The sequence below is a fragment of the Leucopleurus acutus genome, assembly GCF_964270905.1.
Source record: "Leucopleurus acutus genome assembly, chromosome: 10".
NCBI classification, from domain to species: Eukaryota; Metazoa; Chordata; class Mammalia; order Artiodactyla; family Delphinidae; genus Leucopleurus; species Leucopleurus acutus.
In genome coordinates this window covers 42,688,211-42,707,765 of record NC_139153.1, presented here as the reverse complement: position 1 = coordinate 42,707,765, position 19,555 = coordinate 42,688,211, and positions in this window count along the sequence as shown.

Below are 19,555 nucleotides of genomic sequence, written 5' to 3'. Positions count from 1 at the left end.
TGAAGAGGAGGAAGGAGAACCTTGTAGTGATCGAGAGACTAAAGATGAAGTAATTACCCAAAAGGAGATGATTTTAAACCAGAAAAGTATGAGATACCATGATGGCACAAACAAGAGGTTTTTGCCTCCAGTGGAAAAAGGGGGCTTGTGAGCTGCTGGGGATCTTATTGACAGTCGTGTTTTGCACATCTCAGCACACTCCACCTTCATGACTTCTATAATAACATACTTTATTTTTTCTGATTATAATGGCAATATGATTTCATTCTGAACTTGGAGAACAATAGTATAAAGAAGAAAATAGAAATCATCCTATGATCTCACCAACCACAGATAACCACTGTGCTATCTTGGTGTATTTCCTTCCAGTCTTTTTTCTACGTATACGTGTGTGTGTGTGTGTGTGTGTGTGTGTGTGTGTTACTGTGATTGTATGCTGGTGCTTCTTGTTTGTTGACAACAGTCTTTAATGTCTGAGGCACTTTTGTTTGTGGAAAAGAATACCCACCACTTTGTGTACTTTGTTTATTATCTGTAAATAATTAACAATTCTTAATGTTCACAGCACTCATGACCACCAAACTGAAAATGTAAGAAGTCATCAAATCCAATTTCCCCAGATGCTTAAACATTGGTGGAAGTGTGATCAATTAAACTTCTGTAAACATTTGATTACAAATCTCCAATATTATCAGGTTCTCTCATGTGCTGTAAATGCCTTAAAATGCAGACAGAACAGACCCACAATGACAATGATTTCTACACTGAGCAGCAGTTACAAAAGTGCTCATTTTATCTCATCATCTCATTCTTACTCCTGTGTTTATTTCTTGCCAGAGGCTTGGCTTCCTTTCCTTAGCCCAGAGATCTGGCTGCCTCTTCGCTGGCTGAAATGGGAGAAAGTGTTATGGGTCAGGGACTGCTCAGATTATGAGCTCTGACTTCTTAGATATGATATAATTTTTTTGTAGTCCTGTCAGATGGGGAGACTGACCTGATTTAGATAAAAACTTGTCACACTGGAAGTACAGCTTCTCTTTCTCATTGATTATTTTGACCTATAATGTTGACACTATTCTTCTTCTTCATTTCATGTGCATTTCATGGGTGATTACGTTTTCTTCAAAAAAAAATTTTTAATGGCTGCCTGACATTTACTGGAATGGATGCACCACCATTTATTTAACCTGGTTACTTAATTGTTGGGCATTTAGATGATGTTCAGTTTGTTTTCAGTTAAACTCATCTCCATTTGAACAATGTACGCTTATGAATCTCAGTGTGCCTTTCTAGTTTCTTGGGTTAAACTCATAGAAGGGAACCTCCTGGGTCAATGGTTATGAAGATATTTAAGGCTTTTGATACATAATGCCAAATTGCCTTCCAGAATGGCTCTGTATGCCTCTTTGTTCTGGTGTGGTCCCACATAGGATAGGAGAAGTCACTGCTGTCTTCCTTTAAAGGAGGAGAAATCAAGACATGGCAGAGCGGGACTTCCCTGGTGGTCCAGTGGTAAAGAATCAGCCTTCCAATGCAGGGGGCGCAGGTTCAATCCCTGGTTAGGGAACTAAGATGTCACATGCCACGGGGCAGCTAAGCCCGCACACCACAACGACAGAGCCCACACACTCTGGAGGCTGCGGGCCACAACTAGAGAGAGAAAACCCCCACACACCACAACTAGAGAGAAGCCCGTGTGCCGCAATGAAGAGCCTGCACGCTGCAACTAAGACCCGATGCAGCCAAAAAAAAAAAAGAGAGAAGACATGGCAGAGCAAATTGTCAGAGGAGAGGGTCACTACTGGAGGTTCTGGTGAAGGAAGATCCATGCCAGATTTCCAAACACTGCCCGGTTACTCACATATGGTAACTCTGCTTTTCAAACTAACAATTCAGACTCAGCCTGACAAGTCCAGGCATACTTAATGGACAATGGAAAAGAATCTTTGGAATTAGGACTGTTCCAGAAAAGCTGGAATGTATTATAATTAGCTATTCATCCCTGCATTGTCCAATATGGCAGACATCAGCCACATGCAGATATTGAGCTAATGTGACTAAGGAATGGAATTTTTAAATTTAATTTAATTAATTTAAATTTAAAAGCTGATATTTGATGCAGTTATTGGAAAACTTTTAATGGTGTTTGGAACAACTTGAACATGTGAATTTATTTTTTGACTCTAAGTTTTATGAAACCTAACTAAATATGGTCAATATTTCCAGAGAAAATTTAGCATCCAAGTTAAGATGTGCTATAAATGTAAAATGCACAGTGGATTTCAAAGACTTAGTATGAAAAAAGAACGTAAGCTGTCCCATTAGTAAATGTTTTATATTGATCACAGGTTGTAATGATAATATTTTGGATATGTAAGGTTAAATAAAATGTCATTAAAATTAATTTCACCTTGTTCTCCTTTTTTAAAATAAACTTTTAATTTTAGAATACTTTCAGATTTACAGAAAAATTGCAAAGATAAAATGGAGAAGTCTCATATGCCCCACACCCAATTTCCCAATTATCAACATCTTAATATTAGTAGGATATAATAACCAACAAGGACCTACTGTATAGCACAGGGAACTATACTCAATATTTTGTAATAACCTATAAGGAAAAAGAATCTAAAAAAGAATATATATATATATATATATATAGCTGACTTGCTGTGCTGTACACTTGAAACTAACATGATACTGTAAATCAACTATACTTCAATTTAAAAAAGTTTTTCAAAATTAAAAAAATATATATATATTAATAGGATATATTTGTCACTCTTAATGAGCCAGTATTGATACATTATTATTGACTGAACTTTATTCAAATTTCCTTAGTTTTTACCTAGTGCCTTTTTTCTGTTCCAGGATCCCAACCCAGATACCACATTACATCACATCTCCTTAGGCTCCTCTTGGCTGTGACCATTTCTCACAGTTTCCTTGGCTGTGATGATCTTGACAGTTGTTTGAGGAGTACTGGCCAGGTGTTTTGTAGAATGAGCCTCAATTGGAATTTGTCTGATATTTTCTCATGGTTAGACTGGGGTTATGGGTTTTGGGGAGAAGGACCATAAAGGTAAGATGTCCATCTCATCATATCATATCAAGGGTATATACTGTCAACATGGCCATCATTGTCAATGCAAACCTTGGTCACCTGGCCAAGGTGGCCTCTGTCAGGTTCTCCACTGTAAAGTGACTCTTTCTCTGCCCACACTTACAAGTGAGGAGCTGCGCTTCACCCCCTTGGGAGTGGAGATCTGCATAGATTATTTGGAATGCTTCTGGAAGGAAGAGTTGTCTCTTCTCATATATTTACTTATTCAATCATTTATTTATGTCAGTATGGACTCATGGATATTTAGTTTTATTCTTTGGGTTATAATCCAATACAACTTTAAATTTACGTTCTTACTCTAATTGTTCTATAGCTTTGGCCATTGATTGGGAGCTCTCTCAGTTTGTCCTATGTCCCTTTGACATACCCCATTGTTGTGAGGTTTTTTGAGTGGGCTTCTTTTTTTTAATGTAGCTACTAGAACATTTAAAAATCACATTTGTGCATGCATTGTATTTCTGTTGGACAGCTCTGATCTAGACTGTCTTGTATGCAGGCACTATGTACTTAGAAAATTCTTAACCTTGGGACCAGCAAGAGTGTCTAAACTGTGTGGGCATCTTAAATCTTGCATTCAGTTAATTTCTCCTCTTTGCTTTGGCTCCTGGGAAACTCAGTGCTGTTATTGTGATCCTTGTCTAGAAATATCCTACCATATTAAGTTTCCTTCTGGATATATTTCCTTTTTATCTCTGTTTCCCCATGGCCTCAACTCCAACAATTAATCATTTAATTTTTTTTTGTATTATACCTAATTTTGTTAAGCCATCCTGAGCTCTCTATGGAACAAGGCATGTTTATAGGACAATGTTAATGCTCTGCTCAGATTTCTCAGATCCCTTTTACTGTTTTATGTGTGTGTGTGTGTGTGTTTCCCCGCTGCCACACTTCCAATAGCTGGCCCCTGTCTAGTCTCTGGAGATCTAGTCTTAGGCTATTGGGGGAGGCATTGCCTGAGAATTAACATCCCTCTGGGGCAGCCCTTAACCATTGACTGGTGGGGTGTAAGAAGTGGAAGCTTTGTTTAGGTGCCCTGAGGGTGGGAACCGGGGGGATTCTGAGGTGCTGCTTACACTGCAGAACCCTCTATGGATTCAGGCTACAGCCGCCCTCCATGGGACTTTGCCTGAGATGGCACCTTATCGTGACTTCCCTGAGATGGCATCCTTCATAAGTCACTTGCATATGAAGCTCATCTCAATGTCTGCTTGGGGAACATGACTTAAGACAGCCAGTGATACTTTTTTTTTTGAATTTTATTTTTTTATACAGCAAGTTCTTATTAGTTATCTGTTTTACACATATTAGTGTATATATGTCAATCCCAATCTCCCAATTCATCCCACCACCACCACCACTCCCACCACTTTCCCCACTTTGTGTCCATTCTTTTGTTCTCTACATCTATGTTTCTATTTCTGCCCTGCAAACCAGTTCATCTGTACCATTTTTCTAGGTTCCACATATATGCGTTAATATATATTTGTTTTTCTCTTTCTGACTTACTTCACTCTGTATGACAGTCTCTAGATCCATCCACGTCTCTACTAAGGACCGAATTTTGTTCCTTTTTATGGCTGAGTAATATTCCATTGTATATATGTACCACATCTTCTTTATCCATTTGTCTGTCGAGGGACATTTAGGTTGCTTCCATAACCTGGCTATTGTAAATAGTGCCGCAATGAACATTAGGGTGCATGTGTCTTTTTGATTTATGGTTTTCTCCGGGTATATGCCCAGTAGTGGGATTGCTGGGTCATATGGTAATTATATTTTTAGTTTTTTAAGGAACCTGCATACTGTTCTCCATAGTGGCTGTATCAATTTACATTCCCACCAACAGTGCAAGAGGGTTCCCTTTTCTCCACACCCTCTCCAGCATTTGTTGTTTGTAGATTTTTCTGATGATGCCCATTCTAACCAGTGTGAGGTGATACCTCATTATAGTTTTGATTTGCATTTCTCTAATAATTAGTGATATTGAGCAGCTTTTCATGTGCTTCTTGGCCATCTGTATGTCTTCTTTGGAGAAATGTCTATTTAGGGCTTCTGCCCATTTTTGGATTGGGTTATTTGTTTTTTTTAATATTGAGCTGCATGAGTTGTTGAATATTTTGGAGATTAATCCTCTGTTGATTTGTTTGCAAATATTTTCTCCCATTCTGAAGGTTGTCTTTTCGTCTTGTTTGTAGTTTCCTTTGCCTTGCAAAATCTTTTAAGTTTCATTAGGTTCCATTTGTTTATTTTTATTTCCATTACTCTAGGAGGTGGATCAAAAAAGATCTTACTGTGACTTATGTCAAAGAGTGTTCTTCCTATGTTTTCCTCTAAGAGTTTTATAGTGTCCGGTCTTACATTTAGGTCTCGAATCCATTTTGAGTTTATTTTTGTGTATGGTGTTCGGGAGTGTTCAAGTTTCATTCTTTTACATGTAGCTGTCCAGTTTTCCCAGCACCACTTATTGAAGAGACTGTCTTTTCTCCATTGTATATCCTTGCCTCTTTTGTTATAAATAGTTGACCATAGGTGTGTGGGTTTATCTCTGGGCTTTCTATCCTGTTCCATTGATGTATATTTCTGTTTTTGTGCTAGTACCGTATTGTCTTGATTACTGTAGCTTTGTAGTATAGTCTGAAGTCAGGGAGTCTGATTCCTCCAGCTCTGTTTTTTTCCTCAAGACTGCTTTGGCTATTTGGGGTCTTTTGTGTCTCCGTACAAATTTTAAGACTTTTTGTTCTAGTTCTGTAAGAAATGCCACTGGTAATTTGATAGGGATTGCATTGAATCTGTAGATTGCTTTGGGTAGTATAGTCATTTTCACAATATTGATTCTTCCAATCCAAGAACATGGTATATCTCTCCATCTGTTTGTGCAGTGATACATTTATAAAGTAAAATAAATTTGAAAGAAAAGAGCAGTTTCTGTAGGTATACTCAGAAATTTGAGTTAGTCTGCTGTACAGCTTATTAAGTAAAAAATGAAGCCAGACTCACTTCCCTTGACATATCAGTCTGGAATCACAACTGTAGCAGCAGGGAAATAGGAGGGGGATCCCTGTGCATTATGGGTGCTCATATTGTGTCCTCTGGACACTGATGCCAGATCCTAAAGAACTTCTATGGGGGCTGGGATCATCTCAGAGAATGGGGAGCAGGCTTCCCTCCCTGCTGCCCTCCCAAGTGCATGGGTGAGGCCAGAGGCCAGAACAGGGGCAGTTCAACCAAAATAACTGTCCTGCTGCACCTGACTCATGGGCCCCACACCCCAGGTCCACCCACAGGCCACAGGGAAGGAAGAGGCAGAGTACAGAGGGCTGAGTGGAGATGGAGTTTGATTTGCCACCCTGAGTGACCACAGAGAGGGTTTCTAGAACTCTCCACCCTCCTGGCAGCTTTGGAGAGAGGAGCACTCTGTCCTCCCACTGCTAACAGCTGGGGAAGTATGACTGTGGGTTGTTCTACACAGCTCAGAGGTCCTGGGAGTTCTGAGAGGCCTCCTAATTCAGGTTCTGCCTTTTGTGGGGAGGCAGAAGGTGGACACCTTGGTTCTTCGAACTAGCTGGGTCACAACTAATGACCACTTGCTCATAGCGTCTAGAGTCTGCAGAGCCAGCCTCGGCTTCCTGGGAAGGGCGCCACCTGGTGGTGGGCACTCTAGGGATGGGAGTGCATTCTCTCTCTTGCTCATCTGGGGCACTTGGAGATGGAGACTAAACAGAGGTGAAGGGGTGGAGATTTGCCTCCTGCAGCCTCAGACTTCCCCGGCAAGTCACTGCCTGGGGCACATTTGCTGACTAGCTGTGATTGAGGGCTTCCTGGGGCAGTGGAGCCAGATGCTGGAATTCAAGCCCCATTTTCACCACTGTGGGAACTTAGACAAGCTACTAGAACTCTCCAAGCCTCAGTTTCTTATCCATAAAAGGGAGATCAAGGGACTTGCCTCCCTTGATTCTTTGTAAAGAATGAATAGATTAGGCATTATCTGAGTCTGGGTTCCCTAAAAGCAGATCCTGAAATTCAGATGTAAGTACTTTATTTTGGAGGTGATCTCAGGAAATACCACTTGGGGAGGATATGAGACAGGTGAGGGGAAGAAAACAGCAAGAGTGATTTATCCAGCAGGCGTTCTGCCACTGGGGCACCGGGTGGTGCTTAGTCCCTCTCAGCATTACTTGGCCTGAGGGGCATAGAGCTGGGGTGTTTCCACTGATTCCCATCCGTCTCTGACTATGGGGGAGGTCCTGCTGGGGTGCTTTAATTCCCTAGCACTTCTGGCCTATTCAGTGCATGCACATAGCAGGCTCCAGCAGCCAGTGTCCTAAGAGTCAGAAATGATGATATTTGGAAGTTGGGCCAATATGTATGGAAATGTTCAGTGTGTGTGGGAGGGGTGAATCGCAAAATCTTCTATATGCATATTTAAAAGTTCTCAGAACAGACTGGGACACTAGTAACATCTCAATAAACAATAGTTCTCAATAATAGTACACATCAGTGACCCAATGTAGCCCACCCCTTCTCCACCAAAGTGGGATGTGGCTGACAAACTAGAAGGGGGACAGATAGACTGTGCCATGGGGAGCACAGGTGCCAACAGCCCTACCAGCAGGGGTTTGATGTTCCCCATTTTGTAGATAAGGAAGCTGGGGCTCACAGAGTATGAGAGCCTCACCCTGGTCCTGGGTCAGATGACATCAGTGTTGGTCTCCCGTGGGCAGGTACCGCTGCTCCCACCAGTGCCAGGATTGTAAAGAATTCATTCTGTGCCTGAATAAAAATGCTCTCTCTCTCTGAGCCCAGCCATGACTGTGCAGAAATGTGTTTCCTTCTGTAAAATGTCAAGGCTGAATCTTTTATGTTCTGCCCTCGGTCTGCGCCCAATAATGAACTCCACCCAAGCCCCACGGCTGCCTCCAGCCCCTGAGACTCATTGGGAGCCTTGGAATAATAACAAAAGGACTAATTCTCAATGGTTGGAGAGAGTGAGGGAATGGCCTTATCATTCTTTTCCTGCACCACTTAGACCTGAGAGAGAAGAAGAGGGAATTGTTGGAAACAGGAAAAGGTTGGGGGCCTGCTCTCTCTCTCATTTCCAGTTGTGACCACATGGAATATTGGAGCTTGCCTGCCCATGGGGCCTGCTTCCTGTCCACCAGGAGCCAGAGACCCAGGGTCTCATTGCCAGCATCATAGCCTGGAATAGAGGGTCTGCTCAGCTCTCCTTCCTAAGTGCTGCGGCCACATCTGTCAGTGCTGGTGACGAGGTTCATGTGGTACTAGCAGGAGAGCAGCCTGGGAGTGGGCTGGGCAGGGCTGCCATGACGAGCATCATGGTTTGGGGGCAAGGAGCTGTTTCCAGGTGACTCCAGTGGGCAGAGGACAAAACCCATCTTTAATGGTCAGTTCTTGGATGGAGTCAGGTAAGCCTTTTTCTTATTATGATTATTTAAAATTTTTTTATTGTGGTAAAATATGTAACATAAAACTTTCCATTTTAACTATTTTGAAATGTATAATTCAGTGACATTAATTACATTCACAATGTTTTGCAACTATCCTCATGCTGTTTCCAAAACTTTTTTATCACCCCAAACAGAAGCCCTGTCCCCATTAAGCAACAACTCACCATTCTCTCCTACTCCCAGTCCCACAACCACAATTCTACTTTCTGTCTCTATGATTTTGACTATTGTAAGTACCTCATAATACTAGTGGGTATGTGTCCTGTTTTTTAAAATTTATTTATTTTTGGCTGCATTGGGTCTTCGTTGCTGCACGCGGGCTTTCTCTAGTTGCGGCAAGTGGGGGCTGCTCTTTGTTGTGGTGCGCAGGCTTCTCTTGTTGCAGAGCACAGGCTCTAGGTACGCAAGCTCAGTAGTTGTGGCACAGTTGTGGCTTAGTTGCTCCGTGGCATGTGGGATCCTCCTCCTGGACCAGGGATCGAACCCGTGTCCCCTGCGTTGGCCGGCGGATTCTTAACCACTGTGCCACCAGGGAAGTCCCGGTATTTGTTCTTTCTTGACTAGCTTATTTTACTCGGCATGATGTTTTCAAGTTTCATTCATGTTGTGGCATGTGCCAGAATCTCCCTCCTTTTTAAGTGAGATTATCTCATCATCTGTTGATGGAGGCAAGTCTTTCCCTTACATTTCTATCCACTGTGCACTTAAAAAAAAAAAAAAAAAAAAGAACACTTTTGAAAGAAACAAAGAGGGCACCCAGCCCATATGACCCTCTCACAGCACTGGCCTGGCTTGCCCGGCCACCAAAGATACCACTGGTCACCGACACTCTTCGGTAACGCTTCTGAGAACAGCAGCTAACAGTAAGAATAACATACACGTTTCAGTCAATTACACATAAGCATGGATTTAATATTTTGGTCCTTGGAAGTGATCGGACTGGGCTGTGTGTTCCATGAGGGCAAGGTCCACGATCGTTTGATCTCCATTCTGTACCCAGGGCTCACTCTGACCTGCCTAGCATGTAGTACAGTAATACTAAATGAGTATTCTCTGAATATGGAATGAGACAGCTGGTCCACAGGGCTGGAGTGGATTGCTGCCCTGGAGTAATAATACTGCTAGTACTGTTTGTTGAGCACCAACATGTACCTGGTGCTTAACGCTCACTCTTCCTCCCAACAGCCCTGCAAAGGTAAGCATCATCATGCCCATTTTACAGACAAGGAAGTTGAGGTTAAGTATTTAACCCAAGGGAGTAGAGGGCAGAGCCGGGTCCCAGTTGGAATCTGTGTTCCTGGAAGGGTGTGAAGAGGAAGTAAACACTTCGCTAGGTCATCTTTTAAAATCTTTACAACAGTACCTATGGAGAGAGGTACTGATACTATTGCCATTTTACAGACAAGAAAACTGAGGCCTGAAAAGCAGCTAGCAAGTGCCAGGGCCAATATTAGAACCTGACCAGTCTGGCCTTACTGCCCACTGCCTCTGCCCCACTGGACTGGCCCTGTTTCTCACTTCGTTCTGCTGGAGTCACTCAACGAGCTGAAATGTCAAGCATTGCTGGGGCTTCGGCTTCCCTCCGAATGTAACTGGAAGACTGAAGTGAGTCTGTGGGAATTTTGCCATCTCATCTGGCTAATTAAGTGTGATTTGCGGGCTCCTGAATGATGTGGATGTGAATCATAATAAACGCGGGCTCATTCAAACTTAGTAACCCCACTAGTCATGCATCTATGTTTAGAAGGGATTTGGGAGCTGCATGAGTTGGGGCTGGGGCATTACTGGAGGACCCCGTGTCTGTTTTTTGCTGCCTTCCTCGTAGGACAAGCACTTATCAACCAGAAGAGAACAATTTGCAGATCAGTTTAAATAAATAAATTTTATAATAACAAACAAACCATTGTGTACGAGATAAATTTTGCATGAATTTTAAAAAGAAAACATAATATTTTTAAAAATTGCCCCTTGTAAGAGGCAGCATTAGGTAACAACCTCAGCATGCCCAAGGTGGAGGGGCATTCTGTGGCCAGGAGACTTTTGCAGAAGGGTTTGAGAATTAATTCGCTGCATCATTATACCACCATGCCAGTGCGTCTGGCCGCCAGCTCCTGCCTCTCCTCTGTTGGCCTGCTCTGCTCACTGAGCAAGCAGGCTCTAGTCTGATGCTCAGGGTCAGGCACACCTGGTACCTGCCCTTGGGGTAGAGGTGGTGTGTGTGGTTGTCTGCTGTGTTCCCTGTTGTAATCTACCAGGTAGACAGAAAAGGACATGGAACTTCTAAACGTGGTGCATAAGGCACCATCACACTTTATGTTGTAGGGTCTATCAACTCAGAGAATCAGAACTCTGATTCTTTCCATGTCCATGAGATGAACATTTCAGGGAAGATCAGAAAGAGTTTCCCCATGGCCTTTATTGCTGATCAAATGCTGTGTGCAAACACTCCTTTCCACACTGCTTCCATCTCTCTGCCTGCGTGATGATGGGACTCCTCAGTCATCTGAACCTGGGAGATGGATGGTGTAGAGCAGGCATCTGCAAACTATGGCAAAGGACCGTGGGCCTGTTTTTGTATGACCTGTGAGCTAAGAATAATTTTTACATTTTTAGTGGTTGAAAAAAATCAAAAGAATAATTCATTTTGTATGGAATTTAAGCAAAATTCAAATTTTGTATAAATGTATACAAAATTCAAATTTCTGTGTCCATATATAAACTTATAAATACATAACTTTATATAACATATATAACTGTAAAATAAATAAATAAATAAATAGCCACACCTATTCATTTACATATTCCTTATGGCTGTCTTTGAGCTACACCAGCAGAGCCGCATGGCCCACAAAGTTGAAAATAGTTACTACTTGGCCCTTTACAGGAAAACTTTGCCAACTTCCGGGTGTCTTTTTTTTTTTTTTTGGCTGCATTGGGTCTTCACTGCTGCACATGGGGAGTGGGAGGGCTGCTCTTCATTGCGGTGCACGGGCTTCTCATTGCAGTGGCTTCTCTTGTGGAGCATGGGCTTCAGTAGTTGTGGCTTATGGGCTTAGTTGCTCCGCAGCATCTGGGATCTTCTCGGACCAGGAATCGAACCCTCCCCTGCATTGGCAGGCAGATTCTTAACCACTGCGCCACCAGGGAAGTCCCCTTCTGGGTGTTTTGCTCAGAGCCCACAGGGATCCTGTAGGGGGAATAGTCACAATGACCCAGGAGCAATGTCTAGGGCAAGCTGTCTCTCCTCCCTCAGTAGAGTGTGCGTGCTGCTCCCAAATTCAGCTTCCCACGACATTGGTGGTTTCTCCCCCAGTGCGGAAGGCCGGACATGACCTCACCATTCCCAAGTCTATAGGTGCTAGGTAGCCAGCTCTCCTGGGACTCTCCTGGATATCTTGCACCCAAACTCAGAGTCTTATCTGGTGCATGGAAGAATGGTCTTGTTCCCCATGCGACACATATTTTTTAGTCTGGCACCAAAGATTCTGATTTTAAAAAATAAGACAATTTCCCTAACTGACCACTTAATTTTTAATTTGGAAAGACATGCTAAAAATATACTTCTGGTTATCCTAAGTGAAAATATGCCTGGTTAGATGTAAATCTTCTAAATATGGTTTACATGGGGAAAAAAAAGAAAAGAAAGAAAAAAAGGATGCAAGTGTTGAATGAATTCACAATTGTTTGTTTGTTTTAAAATAACTTCCAGCAGAGAGTTACTGAACCGAGTAAACCTTAGCGAAGGGGGTGTGGATTCAAAGGAGGGGTGTGGGCTTTGTGACATTCTCCTGTGTCTGAGCCGTGAAAGTTATTCAGCCTCCCAGAACCTGAGTCTGTCCATAAATATTTAAAATAGTGAAAACATAGCCTCCCTTGTAAGATTGCGGTGAGGATTTGGAAGGTCAAGTTCCTGGCATGTAGTAGGTGTACAACCCATGTTAATTTCTCCTGTTCCTTGCCTTGTGCAGACCACCTTAGAGTATGATACCGAGTGTTAACTCACAAAGTCAAAGAAGTCATTTTTTTTATGTGAAAAATTTCTCATTTTTTGTTTGCTTCATTGTCTTGAAAAACCTTTATTCCATGGCTGTGGCCATTTGAATACAGGAAAATAAAAATCATAATTTTATAGATTATTAGACCCACACAAGAAGCCAGTATAGACAGTCTGGTGGTAAAAACCACTCATATCTTAAAACCCCTCTTCTCTAATTTGTACTATACTTTTCCCCTGCAAGTCACCCAGAAAAATGAGTGGGCACAATGGTACAATGGTACAATGAAGAAATGCTTGAGGGGTGTGTCTTTGTAGCTGGTATGGTCTGACTAGCCTGGAAGATGGGGAGGGGAAGCCAGAACACGAAACTGCAGGCCTGGAAGGACCAAGGCCTTGTCTTGTCCAACAACCTTGTTCTGTAGGTGAGGAAACCGAGACCAAACAGCTTATTAATGGCAAGGCCAGAACCCTAAGCAGGTGGCCCAGTGCCCTGTCTCATGTTACTACCAGTCTCCTGGCAGTCTTGGGGATGCTAATACTGTATCTAATGCTGATACTAATACTGTGGGACCTCCCTTATAATGCAAGTACCTGGGATCCAGGGCTTTGAACACAGAGGCAAATGGCAGGGACTTCAGACTTCATCAGGAAGGGCCAGCACGCTAGAGCTGGCTGCACCTCAGTTGGCACAAGTGCAGGACACCCAGAGGCAAGGCCAGCTAGCCAGACATCATCTGAGACAGGCCAAAGTCCTGGAGGTCAGCTGGCAAGTGGGACGGGGAGTTTAAAGTTCACCTGGTGCCTTTCAGCTTCACTCCCCACCTGCCACTACTGGGAACAGGACTCAAGAGCAAGGTGAGGTCTGCAGTGAATCCTGTGGGTGTCCCACCCCAGACCCCCTTTACAGGCCTGTGCACCCATCCCCCAGCTGCTGAGGGTGTGGTTGCTAATATCTCCCAGTTGCCTCTTTCTATGGAGAACTGGGCCAAGCTAAATGGGAGCTGCCAGGGAGGTGTTGCAGCCCGTACCCCCAGACTTTGGCCAACGACTGAAATGGGAGGACAAAAGACCAGCCCTTTGCATCAAGTGAAGAGAGGGTACAACTCTGTGGTGCAATTCCTGCACGAGAGCCCCCATGGGATCAGGCTGAAGCTGACTCCAGCTGAGACCACATCCTTGCTTTGCTCCTTCCCTGCCCCATCCTGATTCCTCCACTCCCTTCCTCCTGAGTGCACCGTTCAATCAATCCCTTGTGTGAATCTTTACATCTCAAGCTCCGCTTCCAGGGACCCCAGTCCTAGACAAGATCCCTCCTGGAAGGCCTTAATACGGTCCATTTATTGTGAGTGGTGCTGAATACATTTTGACCCAGTAATGGTTCTTGTCCTTGGCCGATTCCCCCCCCTCTGGCCCCAGCTCTCTCCTTTCTCTGGGTAGGTTCTGTCTTCAGTCCCTGCCCCCGACAGCAGAGGCATCTGAATGCAGCTGTTACTTGGCCATGTGGAGTTGTGACAGCTTTGGGGGCAGCATTATACAGGAGCAATATCCTTCTTGCTTATTGAATCTCAGAATTCATTTCACACCAAAGGCATCAAACAAACCCAGACAATACAAGGCAGCTCCATGGTTATGATTGGAGGAGATGAATTGCATTGTTCATCCTCTAAAGTTGTGTTCTGTTCCTTATCAGCCTCATCTGAAACCTCAGGCTCAGAGTAGAGATGTTTCTCCGGCCGGAGTGGAAAGTTTGGTCCGCTTTGTTATGTGTCGGAGATGATAGACTTGGGATGGGAAAGATAGGAGACCTCCCCAGCCCGCTCCCTGCCAACAATCTCCATCAAGCCTTTGGCCCTCAGATAGGTTTCAATATCCTGTGCAGCTGACTTCTGACCCACATCAGGAATACAGCCTTTATATACCCACTGCCCAGAGAAGCCCTCTATCACCTTCTGCAGAGGGAGGGACCCCCAAGGAGCCCCTGAGTAGAGAAAGCAGAGTGGCCTCTGAGAAGCAGGTGCCTGCTGTGGTTAAAATATGTAGAATATATGCATGAACATTTGTCGATAAATATTAGCCACAGTCACTGGAGATGCTGGGGTTGTTGCTGCCATTGATTTCTTTATCTTATGGAGGGTGTTTTCTCAGTTTTCTATGATGTAGCACTTGTATAATAAAGAAAAGTTTTCAAAACAGGTACAGAACAATTCCGTTTTTAATATAAATAACTACTCACAGACACATATACATGTGTAAAAATAGACTGGAAGTATATTCACCAAAATGCTGGCAGGGCTTATTTTTGGGTAGTAGGAAGATGAGTTCTCTTTTCCTTCTTTTTTGTGTGTCCTCATTTCTAATACTTCTACAATGGATAGATAGTATCCGTGTTCAAGCAAGAATATAAGGATGATGCTCTACAGCACATTGTCCTTTCTGAGCAGTGTTAACCCCCACGGGGTCATGGTGACAGCCTGGAGCTGGCACTGTGGGATGTGCCTCTCAGGCTGGGTGAGACACAATTTGGAACTCAGTGATTCAAGCCCCTTCCAGGGCCAAAAGAGAAGAGTGTTTCAGGGCAGAGGAGAGAGTTGACTGGGCTGTCCACTCAGGGGTAGCTCTTTATTTTATTTTTTGGCTGCGCCGCACAACTTGTGGGATCTTAGTTCCCTGACCAGGGATTGAACCTGCATCCTTGGCAGTGAAAGTGCAGAGTCCTAACCACTGATTCGCCAGCGAAGTCCCCCAGGGGTTAGCTCTTATAAGAGGGAGACCAGCAGAATCTGTTCCCAACTGTTGTCCCCATGTGCTCCCGCCAGTGCCCATCCCGTTGTAGGTCCCCCAGATGGCCTTCCTATGGCCCATTCTTCACCTGCTTCAGGCTATGGCTCCAGGTCAACCACTCCATTTTAATGTCCTTTGTGCCTTTATGTGGGGTCTTTTATTGTGTGTGAGGGAAAGGGGAGGGCAGGATGAGGTGGGAGATAATCTTTATGTTCTTAAAGCTGTTTTATTTTTTTAATCTTTTATTAAAGTATAGTTGATTTACAATGTTGTGTTAATTTCTGCTGTACAGCAGAGTGATTCAGTTATACATATATCTACATTCTTTTTTATATTCGTTTCCATTATGGTTTGTCACAGGATACTGAATATAGTTTCCTGTGCTATACAGTAGGACCTTGTTGTTTATCCATTCTATATATACTAATTTGCATCTGCTAACTCCAAACTCCCACTCCATCCCTCCCCCACCCCTTTTCCCCCTTGGCAACCACAAATCTGTTCTCTACGTCTGTGAGTCTGTTTCTATTTCGTAGATAAGTTTACTTGTGTCATATTTTAGATTCTGCATATAAGTGATATCATATGGTATTTGTCTTTCTCTTTCTGACATTTATTTTTGATGATTTTTTTAAAATTTAATTTTATTTATTTTTTTATACAGCAGATTCTTATTAGTTATCCATTTAATACATATTAGAGTATATATGTCAATCCCAATCTCCCAATTCATCACACCACCACCACCACCCCCCAACGCTTTCCCCCTTGGTGTCCATACGATTGTTCTCTGCACCTGTGTCTCAATTTCTGCCCTGCAAACCGGTTCAACTATACCATTTTTCTAGGTTCACATATATGCGTTAATATACGATATTTGTTTTTCTCTTTCTGACTTACTTCACTCTGTATAACAGTCTCTAGATTCATCCACATCTCTACAAATGACCCAATTTCGTTCCTTTTTACGGCTGAGTGATATTCCATTGTGTATATGTACCACATCTTCTTTATCCATTCATCTGTAGATGGGCATTTAGGTTGCTTCCATAACCTGGCTATTGTAAATATTGCCGCAATGAATGTTGGGGTGCATGTGTCTTTTTGAATTACGGGTTTCTCTGGGAATGCTGGGTCATATGGTAATTCTATTTTTAGTTTTTTAAGGAACCTCCATACTGTTCTCCATAGTGGCTGTATCAATTTACATTCCCACCAGCAGTGCAAAAGGGTTCCCTTTTCTCCACACCCTTTCCTGCATTTTTTGTTTGTAGGTTTTCTGATGATGCCCATTCTAACTGGTGTGAGGTGATACCTCATTATAGTTTTGATTTGCATTTCCCTAATAATTAGTGATGTTGAGCAGCCTTTCATGTGCTTCCTGGCCATCTGTATGTCTCTTTGGAGAAAGTCTATTTAAGTCTTCTACCCATTTTTGGATTGGGTTGTTTGTTTTTTTAATATTGAGCTGCATGAGCCGTTTATATATTTTTGAGGTTAATCCTTTGTCCGTTGATTCATTTTCAAATATTTTCTCCCATTCTGAGGGTTGTCTTTTCGTCTTGTTTATAGTTTTCTTTGCTGTGCAAAAACTTTTAAGTTTCATTAGATCTCATTTGTTTATTTTTGTTTTTATTTCCATTACTCTAGGCGGTTGATCAAAAAAGATCTTGCTGTGATTTATGTCAAAGAGTGTTCTTCCTATGTTTTCCTCTAAGAGTTTTATAGTGTCTGATCTTACATTTAGGTCTCGAATCCATTTTGAGTTTATTTTTGTGTATGGTGTTCGGGAGTGTTCTAATTTCATTCTTTTACATGTAGCTGTCCAGTTTTCCCAGCACCACTTATTGAAGAGACTGTCTTTTCTCCATTGTATATCCTTGCCTCCTTTGTCATAGATTAGTTGACCATAGGTGCGTGGGTTTATCTCTGGGCTTTCTATCCTGTTCCATTGATGTATATTTCTGTTTTTGTGTCAGTACCATATTGTCTTGATTACTGTAGCTTTGTAGTATAGTCTGAAGTCAGGGAGCCTGATTCCTCCAGCTCCGTTTTTTTCCCTCAAGACCACTTTGCTATTCGGGGTCTTTTGTGTCTCTATATAAATTTTAAGATTTTTTGTTCTAGTTCTATAAAAAATGCCTTGGTAATTTGATAGGGATTGCATTGAATCTGTACATTGCTTTGGGTGGTATAGTCATTTTCACAATGTTGATTCTTCCAATCCAAGAACATGGTATATCTCTCCATCTGTTGGTATCATCTTTAATTTCTTTCATCAGTGTCTTATAGTCTTCTGTATACAGGTTTTTTGTCTCCTTAGGTAGGTTTATTCCTAGGTATTTTATTCTTTTTGTTGCAATGGTAAATGGGAGTGTTTCCATAATTTCTTGTTCAGAGTTTTCATCATTAGTGTATAGGAATGCAAGAGATTTCTGTGCATTAGTATTGTATCCTGCAACTTTACCAAATTCATTGATTAGCTCTAGTAGTTTACTGGTGGCATCTTTAGGATTCTCTATGTATAGTATCATGTCATCTGCAAACAGTGACAGTTTTACTTCTTCTTTTCCAATTTGTATTCCTTTTATTTCTTTTTCTTCTCTGACTGCCATGGCTAGGACTTCCAAAACTATGTTGAATAATAGTGGTGAGAGTGGACAATCCTTGTCTTGTTCCTGATCTTAGAGGAAATGTTTTCAGTTTTTCACCATTGAGAATAATGTTTGCTGTGGGTTTGTCGTATATGGCCTTTATTATGTTGAGGTAGGTTCCCGCTATGCCGACTTTATGGAGAGTTTTTATCATAAATGGGTGTTGAATTTTGTCAAAAGCTTTTTCTGCATCCATTGAGATGATCATATGGTTTTTCTTCTTCAGTTTGTTAATATGGTGTATCACATTGATTGATTTGCGTATATTGAAGAATCCTTGCATCCCTGGGATAAATCCCACTTGATCATGGTGTATGATCCTTTTAATGTGTTGTTGGATTCTGTTTGCTAGCATTTTGTTGAGAATTTTTGCATCTATATTCATCAGTGACATTGGTCTGTAATTTTCTTTTTTTGTAGTATCTTTGTCTGGTTTTGGTATCAGGGTGATGGTGACCTCATAGAATCAGTTTGGGAGTGGTTCTTCCTCTGCAATTTTTTGGAAGAGTTTGAGAGGATGGGTGTTAGCTCTTCTCCAAATATTTGGTAGAATTCACCTGTGAAGCCATCTGGTCCTGGACTTTTGTTTGTTGGAAGATTTTTAATCACAGTCTCAATTCCGTTACTTGTGATTGGTCTGTTCATATATTCTGTTTCTTCCTGGTTCAGTCTTGGGAGGTTATACCTTTCTAAGAATTTGTCTATTTCTTCCAGGTTGTCCATTTTATTGGCATAGAGTTGCTTATAGTAGTCTCTTAGGATGCTTTGTATTTCTGCGGTGTCTGTTGTAACTTCTCCTTTTCCATTTCTAATGTTAATGATTTGAGTCCTCTCCCTCTTTTTCTTGATGAGTCGGCTAATGGTTTATCAATTTTGTTTATCTTCTCAAAGAACCAGCTTTTAGTTTTATTGATCCTTGCTATTGTTTTCTTTGTTTCTATTTCATTTATTTCTGCTCTGACCTGTATGTTTTCTTTCCTTCTACTAAATTTGGGTTTTGTTTGTTCTTTCTCTAGTTCCTTTAGGTGTAAGGTTAGATTGTTTATTTGAGATGTTTGTTGTTTCTTGAGGCAGGATTTTATTGCTATAAACTTCCCTCTTAGAACTGCCTTTGCTGCATCCCATAGGTTTTGGGTTGACGTGTTTTCATTGTCATTTGTTTCTAGGTATTTTTTGATTTCTTCTTTGATTTCTTCAGTGATCTCTTGGTTATTTAGTAACGTATTGTTTAGCCTCCATGTGTTTGTGTTTTTTACGTTTTTTTCCCTGTAATTCATTTCTAATCTCAGAGCCTTGTGGTCTGAAAAGATGCCTGATACGATTTCAATTTTCTTAAACTTACTGAGGCTTGATTTGTGACCCAAGATGTGATCAATCCTGGAGAATGTTCCATGTGCACTTGAGAAGAAAGTGTAATCTGCTGTTTTTGGATGGAATGTCCTATAAATATCAATTAAATCTATCTGGTCTATTGTGTCATTTAAAGCTTCTGTTTCCTTATTAATTTTCTGTTTGGATGATCTGTCCATTGGTT